General features: G+C 46.0%; 1 long non-coding RNA gene across 1 annotated transcript; it reads right to left on the bottom strand.

Annotated features, from left to right (window-relative positions):
* Nucleotides 1-3,275: 3,275 nt before the first annotated feature.
* On the bottom strand, nt 3,276-6,492 carry LOC138676434 (uncharacterized). Its single transcript, XR_011320784.1, has 2 exons — nt 6,319-6,492; nt 3,276-4,224 (listed from the first exon to the last, which is right to left on the bottom strand). It is a non-coding gene; the product is annotated as an uncharacterized lncRNA (long non-coding RNA).
* Nucleotides 6,493-16,357: the final 9,865 nt, after the last annotated feature.

Genomic DNA, 16,357 nt, shown 5'->3' with positions numbered 1-16,357 from the left:
TTTGAATCAAATATATGGAACATTAAGGCTATGTGCACACGTTCAGGATTTTTTGTGTTTTTTAGCGTTTTTTCTGCCGTTGTTTTTCCTGCCGTTTTCCGCACACAAAAAAAGCTAAAAAAAAAAGCTTATATTAAGCATCCCACCAATTTTTGTGCACATGCTGCATTTTTTTCCACGAAAAAAAAACGCATCACGGTAAAAAAAACGCAGCATGTTCATTAATTTTGCGGATTTCTCGCGTTTTGCCACTATATTACTGGGAAGCTCAAAAACGCGAAAAATCTGGAAAAAAATGCCAAAAAAAAGAGAGCGGATTTCCTGCAGAAAAAGTCCGGTTTTGTTCAGGAAAATTCTGCAGACATTCCTAAACGTGTGCATATAGCCTTAAGGAGCAATTCATGAAAGATTTTTTGCCAGATTTCTGGAAAAAAAACTTTTAAAAGTCTTATTTTGTTACACGAGGTTGCTCAAAATGTGCGTTTTTGCACCATTCTTGCCCAGCTCCAGCAAAAGTTGGTGTAACTGGGGCTTGACGGGGGTGTCACGGGGTATGGCCACTGCCGCTCGTCAAATTTATGACGAGTGGTGCCGTTCGCCAGACCACAAATCTTACTCCAGCAGCAGTAAGATTTGTGGCAAGGCGCACATAGCGGCCCATGCCATTGCGCACCTTGCCCGAGTTATTAAGATGTGTGACTCAGGAGTGCCCCCTCATCATGTACATGATGTCATATGATGTTTTCAGCCCGCTTATTAAATAACATACAGATGGCACAATTGATATATGACCCTAATCAACCTTAAAGGGATTCTGTTTGCACAGAATTTCTGTCCAAGCTAAATCCTGCCACAGGATGGAAGATGGAAGCCAAGCAGGTTTGAAGGTGTACATACATGATTGGCCCCTTAATGAAGCACCGATCTTGGTTTGAACAGTCATTCTGTGCTGAAAAGAGTCCCTATAATCCGTACCATGTCAACTTTGTATCACTAAATCTAATGTCCACTGGGTGGCAGTAGTGTTGTACAGTTGCATATACCTATCAGTCACAGTATGACAGAATAATTCAATACAACACTACTTCCTGTCACATTATTAGATGCACAGTGCTGAGAATTGGCCGCTACAGTTGGTTTCACACTTATATTCAGGCTTTCCATTTGTCTGTTCTTTTTCGACTATCAGACTACCAGAATTCATGTCTAAAATATATCCGTTACATAACGGATGCAAACTGAAGCAGAGAGACCCCACTGATTATATTATTAAGGGATCCATCTGGGTATTATTATGTGGAAGTTTTTTAAATGAAAAATAAAAATTGACTCGTAATGGAACCCAGATGGACCCCCATAACAGTCAGTGGGATCTCTGCTTCCGTTTGCATCAGTTAAATGGAAAACCCCCAGTGCATTGTTAGTGATGCAGTGTGCATTACTAATGTGTTTTTTTTCATAACAAATGACAGTCTAATCATGTGCAAAAAGCACTTTATATAGTTATACCGTACCCGCGCATGCGCAGTGTATCATAGAGCCACACTTGCGCAGTGTCAGTCTGGGATCCGCGCATGCACATATAGGGAGAAACCTGTCACTTCAGGGCAACAGGCGCGGAGAAGCCACAGGGGACCCGCCTGTCTGACTAGTCACCACAACGTTTCAGAATTGAACATGTATAGCGGAAATTATACAGTCACGGTTTGATACTTTCTGCCCGAGGCCAGGTTCCCTTTAACATGAGGATTATCACCACAAGTCTGAGACCAAAGTTATTTAGTAGGAGGCAACATTCAGTAAATCAGAATAGAACTTCAAGAATTAATATTCAGGGCCACTGTAAAAAACATGCACATCTATCTCAGCTGTGTGACTTTGATCTTATGGTTTTTGAATGAAACTGAACAATGTATTGATGATTCCCTTTACATCAACAAAGAAAACAATTAAAAAAAATACATTAACCATACTAGATTAATTATTCCAGTACCAAGGAGTGACTCATAGCTGTATCCCTTTAGAAAGGAAGTAGTTAACGAAACAGGAAATGTGCACATCTTGTACCAATACCTTCCGTAAAAAATGCTGGGAAGACCATACTACAAGAAATGATATAGTTCAGAAATATGGTAGAACGTAATGTCTTTACTATTTCATGCGTTGCTTCTCTTGAATAAACACAACATGGTTCTAAAAAGTAGACACTCCCTACTAGTCTTGCTATATCGGTCATATTAATAGAGCATAAAAACAAGCACACAGCCGTGCAAATATGACCAGAGCTCAGTCATTTTCCAAGTGCAATTGTCACATGTTTCCAGTTAACCATCAAGCCAGTTGGTTAAATTTCTACCCTGGTTAACAGGCAATTATATTATTGTGAAGAATCTACAACTAATCAATTGCAGAGGACTACAGAGAGCTGAAGCCCTCGTAGCACATACATATGTATATACTGAGTTACATCAGTCCGGCTTCAGTTCAGAGCTGTCAGTGCTGCCATCACGAGGTGCTTGCAAGGGAAAATAGCTCCATATTATGTTAATAGCACATGACATTTTTTTCTGCAGGATACTGTATAAGTGATACTATGTTTCCATAGCGTTTTCGCATACATTATGTGGATCTGTCAGAACTTACATCCAAAGCACCCTAAAACAGGATTTGGGCAGTATCTATTGACCATAAGGATGCAGACGGAGTCACAGTGTGCACAGTTGGACATCCATTTTGGCTGTATATGTCTTGTTGAGGAGGGCAGCAAGAGTCAACTACGTTTTAGTGCTCGCCTCCAATAGGTGTATACAGATGAAAATGATGTATGATACAGCACACTGATTCAGTCTGCATCATTTTAGCCAATGGTCCTGTTAACGCACCTGCCTGAATCCTGTTTTGCGGGGCTTTGAATGTAAGTTCCGATCAGGGCCAGCATTAGGGGCAGGCAGACCAGGCAGCTACCCAGGGCCCCTGCTCCTCCAGGGGCCCCAAGCCATTGGTGTGTCGCTAATAGCAGCACACCATGCGGCCGCTATGAGGCCCGTAATAGATGCTGATACAGTTGAAAGCAGTGAGTCAGATGACGCTCCCTCTCCCATTATTCCCCCTCAGCTTGTGACTCAGCGGGTGTGCGATGACAACACTTCATCATGCACCACGCTGTGCTAGAAGTGGAGCTGATGAGACCAGAGCAGAGCCTGCAGCAGCGCGGGGAACGGGGAGAGGTGATTATTATGTGTGTGTATATACAGGTGCTTCTCACAAAATTAGAATATCATCAAAAAGTTAATTTATTTCAGTTCTTCAATGCAAAAAGTGAAACTCAAATATTAGATAAAGTCATTACAAACAGAGTGATCTATTTCAAGTGTTTATTTCTGTTAAAGGAAACCTGTCACCTGAATTTGGCGGGACAGGTTTGCGGTCATATGGGCGGGGTTTTCGGGTGTTTGATTCACCCTTTCCTTACCCGCTGGCTGCATGCTGGCCGCAATATTGGGTTGAAGTTCATGCTGTGTCCTCCGTAGTACATGCCTGCGCAAGGCAATCTTGCCTTGCGCAGGCATGTACTACGGAAGCAGTCACACATTGAGGGAGAAGGAACTGTTTTACTTGGTATTAGGCTCGCTCACATTAAGAGATGGATCCTCTAAGCTCCAGGTCCATGTCAGCACACGGGTTTCAATTATTGATGCAATTGCGAAGCAAGAACTTGGAACATGGGAGGCCACAGGCAGACAGGAAGCAGAAAAGTCCAGAACAACACGGGCAGATGCAGGCCAGGAGCAGATAGAGGTGCACAGCAAAACAAACAGGACAAGAGTCTAAAGGTACCGTGACACTCAGCGACGCTGCAGCGATATAGACAACGAGCCAATCGTTGCAGCGTCGCTGTTTAGGTCGCTGTAAAGACGTCAAACACAGCAGCTCCAGAACGATGCAGGAGCGATCCAGTGACGTAACGGCGACTCACTTATCGTTCTCGCTGGTTGTTAGCTCCATGTAAAACATTGCTGGCATCGTTGCTTTTGATGTCAAACACGACGATACACGCCAACCTGACGACCAAAAAAAGTTCTGGACTTCTAGCTCCGACCAGCGATTGCACAGCGGGATCCAGATCGCTGCTGCGTGTCAAACACAACGAGATCGCTATCCAGGACACTGCAACGTCACGGATCGTTGTCGTTCTCGTTGTAAAGTTGCTCAGTGTGAAGGTGCCTTTAATACCAAAAAAAGTGTGTATGTTAGTGTGACTTAAGTAGACCTAGGCAGATGATGTCATGGGAGCATGCTGGGGCCACATGTAAAACCTGACGTGGAGCACAGCAGAGGGCAGTGACCATAGGAGAAGGAGGTGAAGCATTGCCGAACTAAGGCAGGTGCTTAACACTTGGGGTATACAGCATCCATTATCAAGTGCATCATGTATGGTAAAGGAAATATTTAACACAAGTAGAAATGAGAGGTCATACAATACAGTCTAGAGAGGAACTACACACGTTTCCTGAAGCTGTAACAGTTACCAGCACAATCTGCTGTCTGTTCAACACAGTGCCCCTCAGTACATTCAGAAATGAGTGAGTAGATTATCAAAACAATGACTGGTTTTCATTGCACACACAACACTAAGAACACCCTGGACAATGCAAGCACTGACTAGACTAGTATAAGTGGCATTATCATTGGTAATATCAAGACGAGAATCTCATTTATTTAAAGGGATTGTCCAGTCTAAAATGAAAAGCCTGTAGTCACTCTATGTGACTGCTGACTTGTGAATCCTCCCAGTGGATTGTGCGCTGTGAGGAATCGCTGTTGTCTACACCGAGAATGGCAGTCAAGTATGTGATATGAAAATTCCCAAGCACAACCCTTCTAGTTGGCGTGGCCTTGCTCAATACAAGTGTATCGAGTGAGGCCGCACACCCTAGACAGGTTTTGCCATGTAGTATGTACAGTACAGACCAAAAGTTTGGACACACCTTCTCATTTAAAGATTTTTCTGTATTTTCATGACATTCACACTGAAGGCATCAGAACTATGAATTAACAGATGTGGAATTATATACTTAACAAAAAAGTGTGAAGCAACTGAAAATATGTCTTATATTCTAGGTTCTTCAAAGTAGCCAATTTCAGTTGTTTCACATGTTTTTGTTAAGTATATAATTCTACATATGTTAATTCATAGTTTTGATGCCTTCAGTGTGAATGTACAATTTTCATAGTCATGAAAATACAGAAAAATCTTTAAATGAGAAGGTGTGTGCACACTTTTGGTCTGTACTGTATATTGCATACTTGACCCCCATTCCCTGGGCAGACACCAGCAATTCCTCGCAGCACACGGTGCATGCTCTGGGAAGATTCACAAGTTTGCAGTCATACAGAGTGACTGCAGGCTTTACATTTTAGACCAGACAATCCCTTTAAGTTATGACTTATGTTTTGTCATCAAGGTTAGGTGCTAGTAGAAAGTTTCTTACCTGAATGCATAGTAACATAGCGTCCACCGTAAGATTTAAATCTCTTTCATGATTTGGGCCTGGCTCTTTATTTCCAGTGATAGGATGCCCTAATACTGCACATAATATGCCATTTTACAAACTTATTTCATTTTTTCCTTGTGGTAACAATAAGTCTGAATTGCCATGCCCATGTTTTGTGCGGACATGCGCAGATACAACACAGATGACATCTGAGTGTTATCTGCAGGGGCGGACACTGACAGCTTGGGGCCTCTGTGCAAGAAATGTGCCTGCCCCCCCCCCCTTTTTATGGCAACAAAGCTATATATATGCAACTAAGGACAGTGTTATACATAATAAGCGAGTACACTGTATACTAAGGGACTGTGAGAGTACACTATACACTAAGGGACTGTGTTATACATAATGAGTGTGTGCGCTATATACTAAGGGACTGTGCTATACATAATAAGTGAGTACACTATATACTAAGGGACTGTGCTATACATAATAAGGCTACATCCCTGTATCTGTGTGCAGTGTAGGTCTGTTGCCCACTTTTACAGACGCATTGAGCATGTCCTATTCTGATCCTCAAAATCGGATCATAAGAGGACATTCTCTGACACTCACGGATCTCATTCTCTGACCCTCTGATTTTCATGTATGTGTGAATAAACCTATAAAACTCTACTAGCCTGTGTGCCATCCTTTAAAAAAACCTGGAAGCACATGGACATTTCATGCAAATGTGAGAATGTAGAATAAGGGATTTTACAGATAACATTATCACACCACGTCATACAGTGCAGATACAGAATAATATCTACATCCAGGCACTCACCACTGAAGCCTCGTCTGATTAGAGCCGCTTTCTCCTGTTTGTTCTTCATCTGGTCAGACCTTCATGTCGACATCTCCCAGCCACAACTCGTCTTGTCACGATGATCTTCGAGGCCCTGAAAATAACAAGGTCACATACATTGTATACATACTGTACATGTGTCTCCCCCCTGAATACAGATATGTACCCCACCATTAATATTCTATTAGCCACGCATCATTAAAAATATAAAGTGATAAGCAGCAGTGTGCCCCACATTAACTATACTCTCTGACTCCCAGTAATATAAATTATTCAGACTGTGATTCTCCCCGATCACCTGTAAGGCTATGTGCACACAGAAAATATGCAAAGTTTTATAGTACAAGCAAAGTGAATGAGATCCCTGAAGTCTCATGCACATGCTGCTTATTTTTTCCTTTCAGATTTCCAGCTGATTAAAATCTGCATAATCTCAATTCTTTCACCGAATTTCTCCCATACTAATGGGGAAAAATATGTAACAAAAGCATGGCAAAAATGTGGAAAAAAAATAAATGTATTTTACACAACTTTCTCCCTGCCAACACATTAGTATATGCAGCAGAATTTTCTCCTGCAAATCCTGAACGTGTGCACAAAGTCTTAGTCCTGTCCTGTGTCCTCATCATTCATTATAAGTACTTGTTAGCATCATCATAAATTTGGAAGTGGGAGAAGACGCTATCAGGTACTGAGCATCCTCCGTCATCTCCCAATTCATTACAAGTCCCTGACAGCATCTTCTCCCACCTTTCAGTTCATTATAAAGTGTCCTGTGCACTTTATTGCCTCCTCTCCCACTCCCCAATAAATTTTAAGTCCCCCGATAGCATCACAATGAATTGTGAGATGGGGGAGGATGCTATCAGGGGTTTAGCACCCTCCTCCACCAACCAATTCATTTTACATCCATATATAATGTCCTCCTCCTGTTCATAAGTCCATAAGACCCCCGTACTCCCATCCCAGTCCCCTACACCCCTCATTGTGCTCCTACCCCCTGATCCCATAGTTGTTCACTCCCCCACCTCCATCATTGCCCTCTCCATCACCTCTATCATTGCCCTCTCATCACCTCCATCATTGCCTTCTCCGCCACCCCATCAATGTCCTCTTCAGCACCTCCATCATTGCCCTCTGCACCACCCCTATTAGTGCCCTCTCCACCACCCTGATCATTGCCCGCCTCCATCATTGCTCTCTCAACCACCTCCATCATTACCATGTCCACCACCTCCATCATTGTTCTCTCCTCCACCTCCATCATTGCCTTTTACTCCACAACCCCATCATTGTCCTTTCCACCACCATCATCATTGGCTTCTCCCCCACCCCCCATCAATGCAATTTCCACCACCTCTATCATTTCTTTCTCCCCCACCACCCTCACCGCTGCCCTTTGCATCACCATCATTGTCCTTTCAGCCACCACCATCATGCCTCCTCCCCCACCACCCCCATCATTGCTCTTTCCACCACCTCCATCATTGCTTCCTCCCCATTACCCCATCATTGCCCTTTCCACCACCTCCATCATTGCTTCCTCCCCACCACCCCATCATTGCCCTTTCCACCACATCCATCAATGCTTCCTCTCCCACCACCCCATCTTTGCCATTTCCACCACCTCCAGGGGCGGACTGGGCCAGGTGGCAGATATGCATTTGCCCCCCGGGCCGGTGCCTGACCCACTGCACAGGGCCGCTGGAGGACCAGTGATGAGCAGGAACAGCAGGGCGGGACACGCAGCATGCACCTGTGGCCGGAGCCATGGCCAGCTTATGTGCAGGCTGCAGTGAGAGGGGGCAGCTCCTGGCACACAACATAGAAGATTATGAGGAGGAGGGGCGGTACTTACACAGTGATCGCACGCAGCCTCCTCCTCTTGTGTGCAGACCTGCTCCGATGTCTGCTCAGCCAGGCCTGGAGGGGGAGGAGCTACAGCGTGCACTGCAGACTAGAGCAGCAGCACAGGACGGCAGGAGATTAGTGATGGGCACTGATTAGAACTTGAAGATGAGAGGTAGGCAGCCCTGTGTGCTCACTGCCCAGCACACACTAGGTAACCTTTCCAGCAGCTCATCTCAACTCTTACTGTGCTAAGTGGCAGGGGCATTTAACAAATTAAACATGGCAGGTCAGATTATGTGTGTTTTCCTCAGTGTGTGAGAGTTTTCCTGAGTGTGTGCCTGCACGGTAGCAGTTAAAGCTGCAAGCCAATCAGAGGTTGGCAGCTGACATCAGCGAGCACTTCGCCGGCGTATGACGTCATTGTTATTCGCCGGCGAGTCTGCGCTGAAATGCAAGGGATGGACGTCAGTGCTGGACCTTGGCCAGGTAACGAGAAAGGTGTTTTTTTTATTTTTATTGAATGCGGCAACTCTGGGACAGAATGGAGACAAGGGCCAGGAATGGAAACAACACTGGGGGCAGGAATGGAAACAACACGGGGGAAAGTAATGGAAACGACACTGGGGGCAGGAATGGAAACAACACTGGGGGCAGGAATGGAAACGACACTGGGGGCAGGAATGGAAACAACACTGGGGGCCGGAATGGAAACGACGGGGCAGGAATGGAAACGACACTGGGGGCAGGAATGGAAACGACACTGGGGGTCGGAATGGAAACGACAGGGGGCAGGAATGGAAACAACACTGGGGGCAGTGATGGAAACGACGGGGCAGGAATGGAAACAACACTGGGGGCAGGAATGGAAACGACAGGGGGCAGGAATGGAAACGACACTGGGGGCAGGAATGGAAACGACACTGGGGGGGCAGGAATGGAAACGACACTGGGGGGGCAGGAATGGAAACGACACTGGGGGGGCAGGAATGGAAACAACACTGGGGCAGGAATGGAAACAACACGGGGGGCAGTAATGGAAATGACACTGGGGGCAGGAATGGAAATGACACTGGGGGCAGGAATGGAAACGACACTGGGGGCAGGGATGGAAACAACAGGGGGCAGGAATGGAAACAACACTGGGGGCAGGAATGGAAACGACACTGGGGGGGCAGGAATGGAAACGACACTGGGGGGGCAGGAATGGAAACGACACTGGGGCAGGAAGCAGGAATGGAAACAACACGGGGGGCAGTAATGGAAACGACACTGGGGGCAGGAATGGAAACGACACTGGGGGCAGGAATGGAAACGACACTGGGGGCAGGAATGGAAACAACACGGGGCAAGAATGGAGACACGGGGCAGGAATGGAAACAACACGGGGCAAGAATGGGAACAACACGGGGCAGGAATGGAAACATGGGCCAGGCATGGAAACAACACAGGGTGTGGGAATGGAAACAACACTGGGGGCAGGAATGGAAACAACACTGGGGGCAGGAATGGAAACAACACGAGGCAGGAATGCAAATTACACAGGGGGCAGGATGGAGACACGGGCCAGGATGAAGACACGGGGCAGAATGTGAGACACGGGGGCATGGGAGATATGGGGGCAGGATGGAGACAAATAGGGCAGGAATATGGAGACAGATGGGGCAGGATGGAAGCAGATGGTGCAGGATGGAGACACATGGTGCAGGATGATGGGGCAGGATGGATATGATGGAGACAGATGGGGTGGTAGGATGGGGCAGGATCATGGGACAGATGGGGCAGGATGCGGAGATCATATGGGGGCAGAATGGATCCTAATGAGAGCAGAATGGGAGAACATAAGGCTTGAGCCAGGAATGAGATACACGGGGCCAGGATGGGGGGATATTATTACCATAGGGGCTAATTAAGGGATATTATTACTACAGTGATGTATTTATTTTATTTTTTGAGGATACTGTTTTAAATGAGGGGGCGGTCCTGTTACTGTGCAGAGCGACATTATGTCGCTTTTTTCTTCATCTGGTATAGTGTAGAAGTTGGGAAAAAATTAAGTAATGTGTTCTGCAAGCGGAGCTCTAGATAACTGTGTTATTTCCTGCAGAGACCCATCCTGGCTGGAAGATGTGATGGCGGTCTGTGCTGGTTGAGGATGAAAAGCAAAGCTGAAGGACTTCACCTAGAGACGTCAATGGTGAGTCAGTGTTACCTGTACACTGACACTATATACTATATACAGAGTTCCTGTGTACAATGTCACCAGTGATCACTGTATTACCTGTACACTGGCACTATATACAGAGGTCATGTGTATATTGTCACTGGAGATCACTGTATTACCTGTACAGTGACACTGCATACTAAGTACAGATCTCCTGTGCATAGTGGCACTTTTGGTGATAGTATTGTGTTGGTTTTTTTGTGTGTTTTTTTTTATTAATGATCAGTATTGTAGTATTCAGTCACTATGTTGTGGTAATATGTGGTCCGGTCATGGCGTTGCAGTATTTGTCTCTTGTATGTGCTATTATTCGGTAACTGTGGTGGTAATATGTGGACTGGTCATGGTATGGCGGTATTTGTTCCCTGTATGTGGTATTATTGGTCACATGTGGTGGTAATATGTGATCTTGATATGGTGCGATGGTGTTTGTCCCTTGTATGTGATATTAGTCGGTCACTGTGGTGGTAATATGTGATCTGGACATGGTGTGGCAGTATTTGTTCCTTGTATGTGGTATTATAGGTCACTATGTGGTGGTAATGTGTGGTCTTGTTATGTTGTGTTGGTATTTGTTCCTTGTATGTGGTATTATTGGTCACCATGTGGTGGTAATATGTGGTCTGGACATGGTGTGGTTGTATTTGTCCCTTAGCTCCGCTAATGACCTCAGGTTAGCATCCTCAATAATCAGAACCTCCCACTCCCGTCTCCAAGACTTTACACGTGCTGCGCCGATTCTTTGGAATGCACTACCTAGGTTAATACGATTAATCCCCAATCCCCACAGTTTTAAGCGTGCCCTAAAAACTCATTTGTTCAGACTGGCCTACCGCCTCAATGCATTAACCTAACGATCCCTGTGTGGCCTATTTATAATATAAAAAAAAAAAAAAGGTTCCTCGCATCATGTTCTCATACACTTTATGCAGTATTAGCCCTCTGTGTCTGTACTGCTACATACTTAGGCAGGTAACTGGTTCATGCAGCTTTACATGAACACCTGAGCCTTACACTATAGCTGGTCCGAATAACTAAAGCAATTGTTACCATCCACCTCTCGTGTCTCCCCTTTTCCCCATAGTTTGTAAGCTTGCGAGCAGGGCCCTCACTCCTCCTGGTATCTGTTTTGAACTGTATTTCTGTTATGCTGTAATGTCTATTGTCTGTACAAGTCCCCTCTATAATTTGTAAAGCGCTGCGGAATATGTTGGCGCTATATAAATAAAATTATTATTATTATTATTATTATTGTTGGGTCACTGTGGTGGAAATATGGTGTCTGGTCATGGTACGGTGGCATTTGTACCTTTGGATGAGACATTATTGGTCATTTAAGAAATTGAAAAATAAATAAAAATATACCTAAATTGTATTTTAACAAATTTTTAATAGGTTAGCGTAGAGTAGGGCCCGGCCAAATGAGTCTACCTTGTCGTGGTGGCAGATTAGAAAAATCCTTTAGGCAAAACAAAAGCTGCTGGCTATATGTGTGATCTGGTGATGGGAACGGTTAATGTGTGATTGGTGAGAAGTGGAGTTTTTCCAAGAGAGAGCAGTGGGACTGTGGACAGTTCGAGGGTGGAGGCGAGGCTGGGGTTGGAGCCTGGGCAGAGTCTCAATGGGCCCCGAAAATTTGGCCAGTATGGGGCCCCAAAATTCCTAGTGGCAGCCCTGTTTGAAGGTTCTTTATGGTGATGTTAAGGAGGTACTCTATGGTGGTGTTATGGAGGTTTTGTATGGTGCCGTTATGGAGGTACTGTATGGGCGGCGAAACGCGGGAATGGTGAGCAGTGATCCACATATGAGCTGAAGATTACATGGCCTGACAAGGGGAGAGGAGGGAAGGGAGTATTGGGCAAAGTGTTTTACTGCTAGTGGAGCGCCCCCAGACACAGGGCCACGAGTTCTCGGTACCGGGCCTCTCTGGTTCGGTTCTGAGACTGTCACGGTGGCTAGACCCGGTCCGCGACCCTGCTAAGGGGCGTCCAATAAAGGTGGTCCAGTCTGTCAGGGGTTCGTGACGCCACCTGTGGTGTTCGGTCAGGGTGACCGACGCTGCTGTGGGGTCCGCTGGGGTGATGGAATGGCAGCTGGATGGTATACCTTCCCACAGGTGAAGTATATCCCCAGGGCTTCCCAGTAAGGTGGATGGTAATGGTGTAGGGTGCAGTCAATAACGAGGACACAGGGTTGCAGTCTCTTTACCTCTTTACTGAAGACTTCAGGATCCTCAATCCAGACCACGCTTAACAGGGCTATCTGAGACCGGCCGGTCCGATGGGCACTTCCAGAGTTTCCTTCGCAGATGGAAATCCTTGCCTACCACTAGCGAATGTGTGTTGTAGTCCTACCCTGCTGAGCATTCGGAATAGTCCTCACAATTGCTGTTCTTGTTCGCTTGTTCTCTACAGCTCTCTCTCTCTTTAGTTCCAGATGTTACTAGTTTCTCGTCCCCCAGGTATGTTATGGCTAGGACGCACCCGTATGACGGTAAGGCCTGGAGGTCTTCCGGGACCCTAGAGACGCCCCTCTCCCACTGAAGCCCCCTATGTCTCGTAGGAAATTTAAGGTAGACAGCCAACCTATAATTAACTGTCCTGCGGAGTTCGAAGTAAGGCCTAGAGTCAGTTACTCCCACGCTGTTCCGGCCACCGGCTACGCGCCTCAGTAGGATGTTGCCTCGGTCTCACGGCACGACTCCTACTGGTACTCCTTTGTGCTTGATCTCGTTTACACTGTTCCACAATATCCTTCCCTTCGTGTCTCTTCCTTAGGATACCGCCGCAAGGTAGTGCAGGCGCGGTTCCGTTACGTTCTGCTCTGTTCGCTAGGCACCTGCCAGGTTCCCACGCCTGACAGGGACCCCCCTGTGTCTTCTCCCTGCAACACCCCCTGCCACGGGATGTGGCCTGATTCCAACCCAGTCAGCTTCTGAATAACTTCCTTCCCGAACCCTAGTTTTACCAGTGTGAGGAGTGGCCCAATAAATAAAGCCTTTTGCTCCCCCTAGTGGCCAGAGTGTGAAGTGTAATGTGTTCTGGTGATACCTGGTCAGGAGAACTCCTTAGTGCCATCAGACGTACCATCACTCCCCTTAGTGGCAGAGCGTCATACTGCAACGACCAGGTCTCTGGGGCGCTGCACTAGCGCATTTCAATGACTGTAGTGTGTGTGTGTCATTATACAGTGGGGCTGTGCGTGTGTGCCATTATACAGTGGAGCTGGGCGTGTGTGTCATTGGTGCATTCACTCTGTGTCATTATATGTGACTACAGACTTGTCAATCCTCACATTGCTTGCAGTGTTGTGCTTATTCAGCTGGTGTGTGACTGCAAGTTTGTGATTTGCATGCATGTGGTCACATGCTGACTAGACTTGCATGACCTAATGCATCTGTATTGAACAAGGCCAGAAACAGTCTTGTCGGAATGTGGCTGGGAATATATATATCGCATGCTTGCGGTCACAAGACCATCTGTTCCCGGCGCCGGCAGCAGAGAATCTTCACAGTGCGCACGATATGAAGATTCACACATAGTGACTTTAGACATGTAGCATAAGATCCGACAACCCCTTTAAGGATGGGCCGCTACTCACGGGCCACTGCTGTGTTTTTGCCCCCCAGGCTAAAATTTACCAGTCAGCCCCTGTGGCCATGGCTCCGACCACAGGTGCATGCTGCGTGTCCCGCCCTGCTGTTCCTGCTCATCACTGGTCCTCCAGCGGCCCTGTGCAGTGGGTCAGGCACCAGCCCGGGGGGCAAATGCATTTCTGCCACCTGGCCCAGTCCGCCCCTGCAAATGTACAAGTATTGGAGTGATGGAAATGTCTATCCAATTTTCAAAACCACTGATTGCCATAATATCTGGGACATTTACATTTTTGTGTGGAGGGGGGCAAGGGGAGAGGTTGCATTTTTAGTATTTTATTGGTGTCTGGGGCTTTCCTTTATATTGTTATGTCCACAATGCTGAAGATTTTGATTTGCTAACATATGACATGACACATGTTAACCGTTTACTTACTTAGGCATTAGATCTTTAAGTCATTAGGTCTTGAACAGCAGGACATGGTTTTTTTATGTGCACTGAATGCATTTAAGTGCTTTAGTTCCTGGGAGATTTAATGTGTCAATGCGTTCTTCATCAATTAAGCCGTTAAAGGCACTACAGACCAGCAGGGAATCTCTACACTGCGGTGTATTGTTCCTTAGGTTTAGACAGAGCACCAGTGCGACGTAGCACAACATTTTCTGTCTTCCTGCCTCTAGAACAGTGGAGCACAACCTGCGGCCTTCGATGTCTTTTTGTCAGACTCTCAACTATCTGGTGGCAGACAGGCCTGACAAGGTCTGGTGGCTGCTCAAATGTATTTTCCATGTTAGGGAGTACAGGAGTGATAAGCAGCGGCACAACGATGGGTAACTATTAATGGTGCACTATGTGGAAAAGTCTGTGACCACGCTATCATGTAGTATATGAAGTAGAGAGGTGGTCATGTATGAGTGCTGCCATAATCATTGTGGTTTATGGGAGAAGAGAAACACTTGACTGTCAGTGACTCGCATGCACTAGAAAGGAGAAAGCTGAATCCATGGTCTCTTCCTTTCTGATTATGAACTATAGATAGAAATACTTCTATCACCTTTATAGGTGGGTGTTGTCACGACTCTATGGCACAGAATCCCAGGACCAGGGGCTCCTTGCTTGTCCTTAATGTTAGGAGTGCCCTAGCTTGCCCTGTTCCCCAGATAACTTCTGATGGTGAAGATGCCAGGGCCACATACCTTGCCTTAGCTGCTGAGTCTGCCCTCAGTCTGTACCCCTCCTCCACCCAGGGAATATGGGAGTAGTAGTGTACCGTAATGCATCAACAAGACTAACAAGGTAATATAAACAGGGATAAAGGAAAATACCAATCTTACAAATATACTCACACTAACAACAGAGTTATATACCGGGGAGTGGAGGATGGGGAAAAACCAAAGTAGGAGAAGGGGATTATCACATACCCAAAACCTCCAAAAGTCTCAGATACATCTACCAAATGCTTTCTCAAACAACAACCGCAAACCACCATCTCCTAACCATACAGCATAAAGCTAGCTCTGGCAATGAGTGCATGACAGGGCTCAGATTATACAGGAGATGGAAATGGCTAACGGTGAATAGCTGAGAGCCTTAATGCAAAAAAAGCTTCCAGGAGCTCTCAACTGAGCAGTTTAACTCTTGCAGCACTAGAGCAAAGAAAGCCAGAACTGCTAAAAGGACAATGAAGCTGTTCTAACTACCACAGGTGTATGTGTTACCAGACGCTGTGATCGTCAGACAGACCCCACTCTGTCATGGTATCCCCATGACAATACCCCCCCTCCTAAGAGGAGACTCCAGACCCTCAGAATCTGGTTTATTAGGATGAGAGGCGTGAAAGGCCCGGACCAACTTGGTCTCATGAACAACGGACACTGGTACCCACATTCTTTCTACTGGACCGTAACCCTTCCAATACACTAAATATTGACGAGAATGGTGAGCAGAGCGAAAATCAACAATTTTAGCTATATGGAATTCCTGACTTCTATTAACCATGACAGGGGAAGATGGTGCTAGAGATGGTACCGAGGAGAACACATACTTCTTGAGAACGGTGAAATACATTATGGATCTTAAAAGTAGATGGTAAAGCAAGGCGAAACACCACTGGATTGACGAGGGTAACAATCTTATAGGGACCAGTGAACCTAGGTCATAGTTTCCAAGAGGGAACCTTTAATTTAATATTCTTCGAGGATAACCACACCAAATCATTCAAACACAGGTCTGGACCTAGCAAGTGTTTCCGATCATCCATACTCTTGTATCTGGATCCCAAGGATCTTAAGTTATTAAGAACATCTTGCCCACCGACGTAATAGATGAGGAAAACCGTTCCTCCTCAGGTAAT

This window comes from Ranitomeya imitator, chromosome 4, assembly GCF_032444005.1.
Source record: "Ranitomeya imitator isolate aRanImi1 chromosome 4, aRanImi1.pri, whole genome shotgun sequence".
Lineage (NCBI taxonomy): Eukaryota > Metazoa > Chordata > Amphibia > Anura > Dendrobatidae > Ranitomeya > Ranitomeya imitator.
Note: the sequence above shows the minus strand (reverse complement) of the source record. Positions and strands in the feature narration are given on the sequence as shown.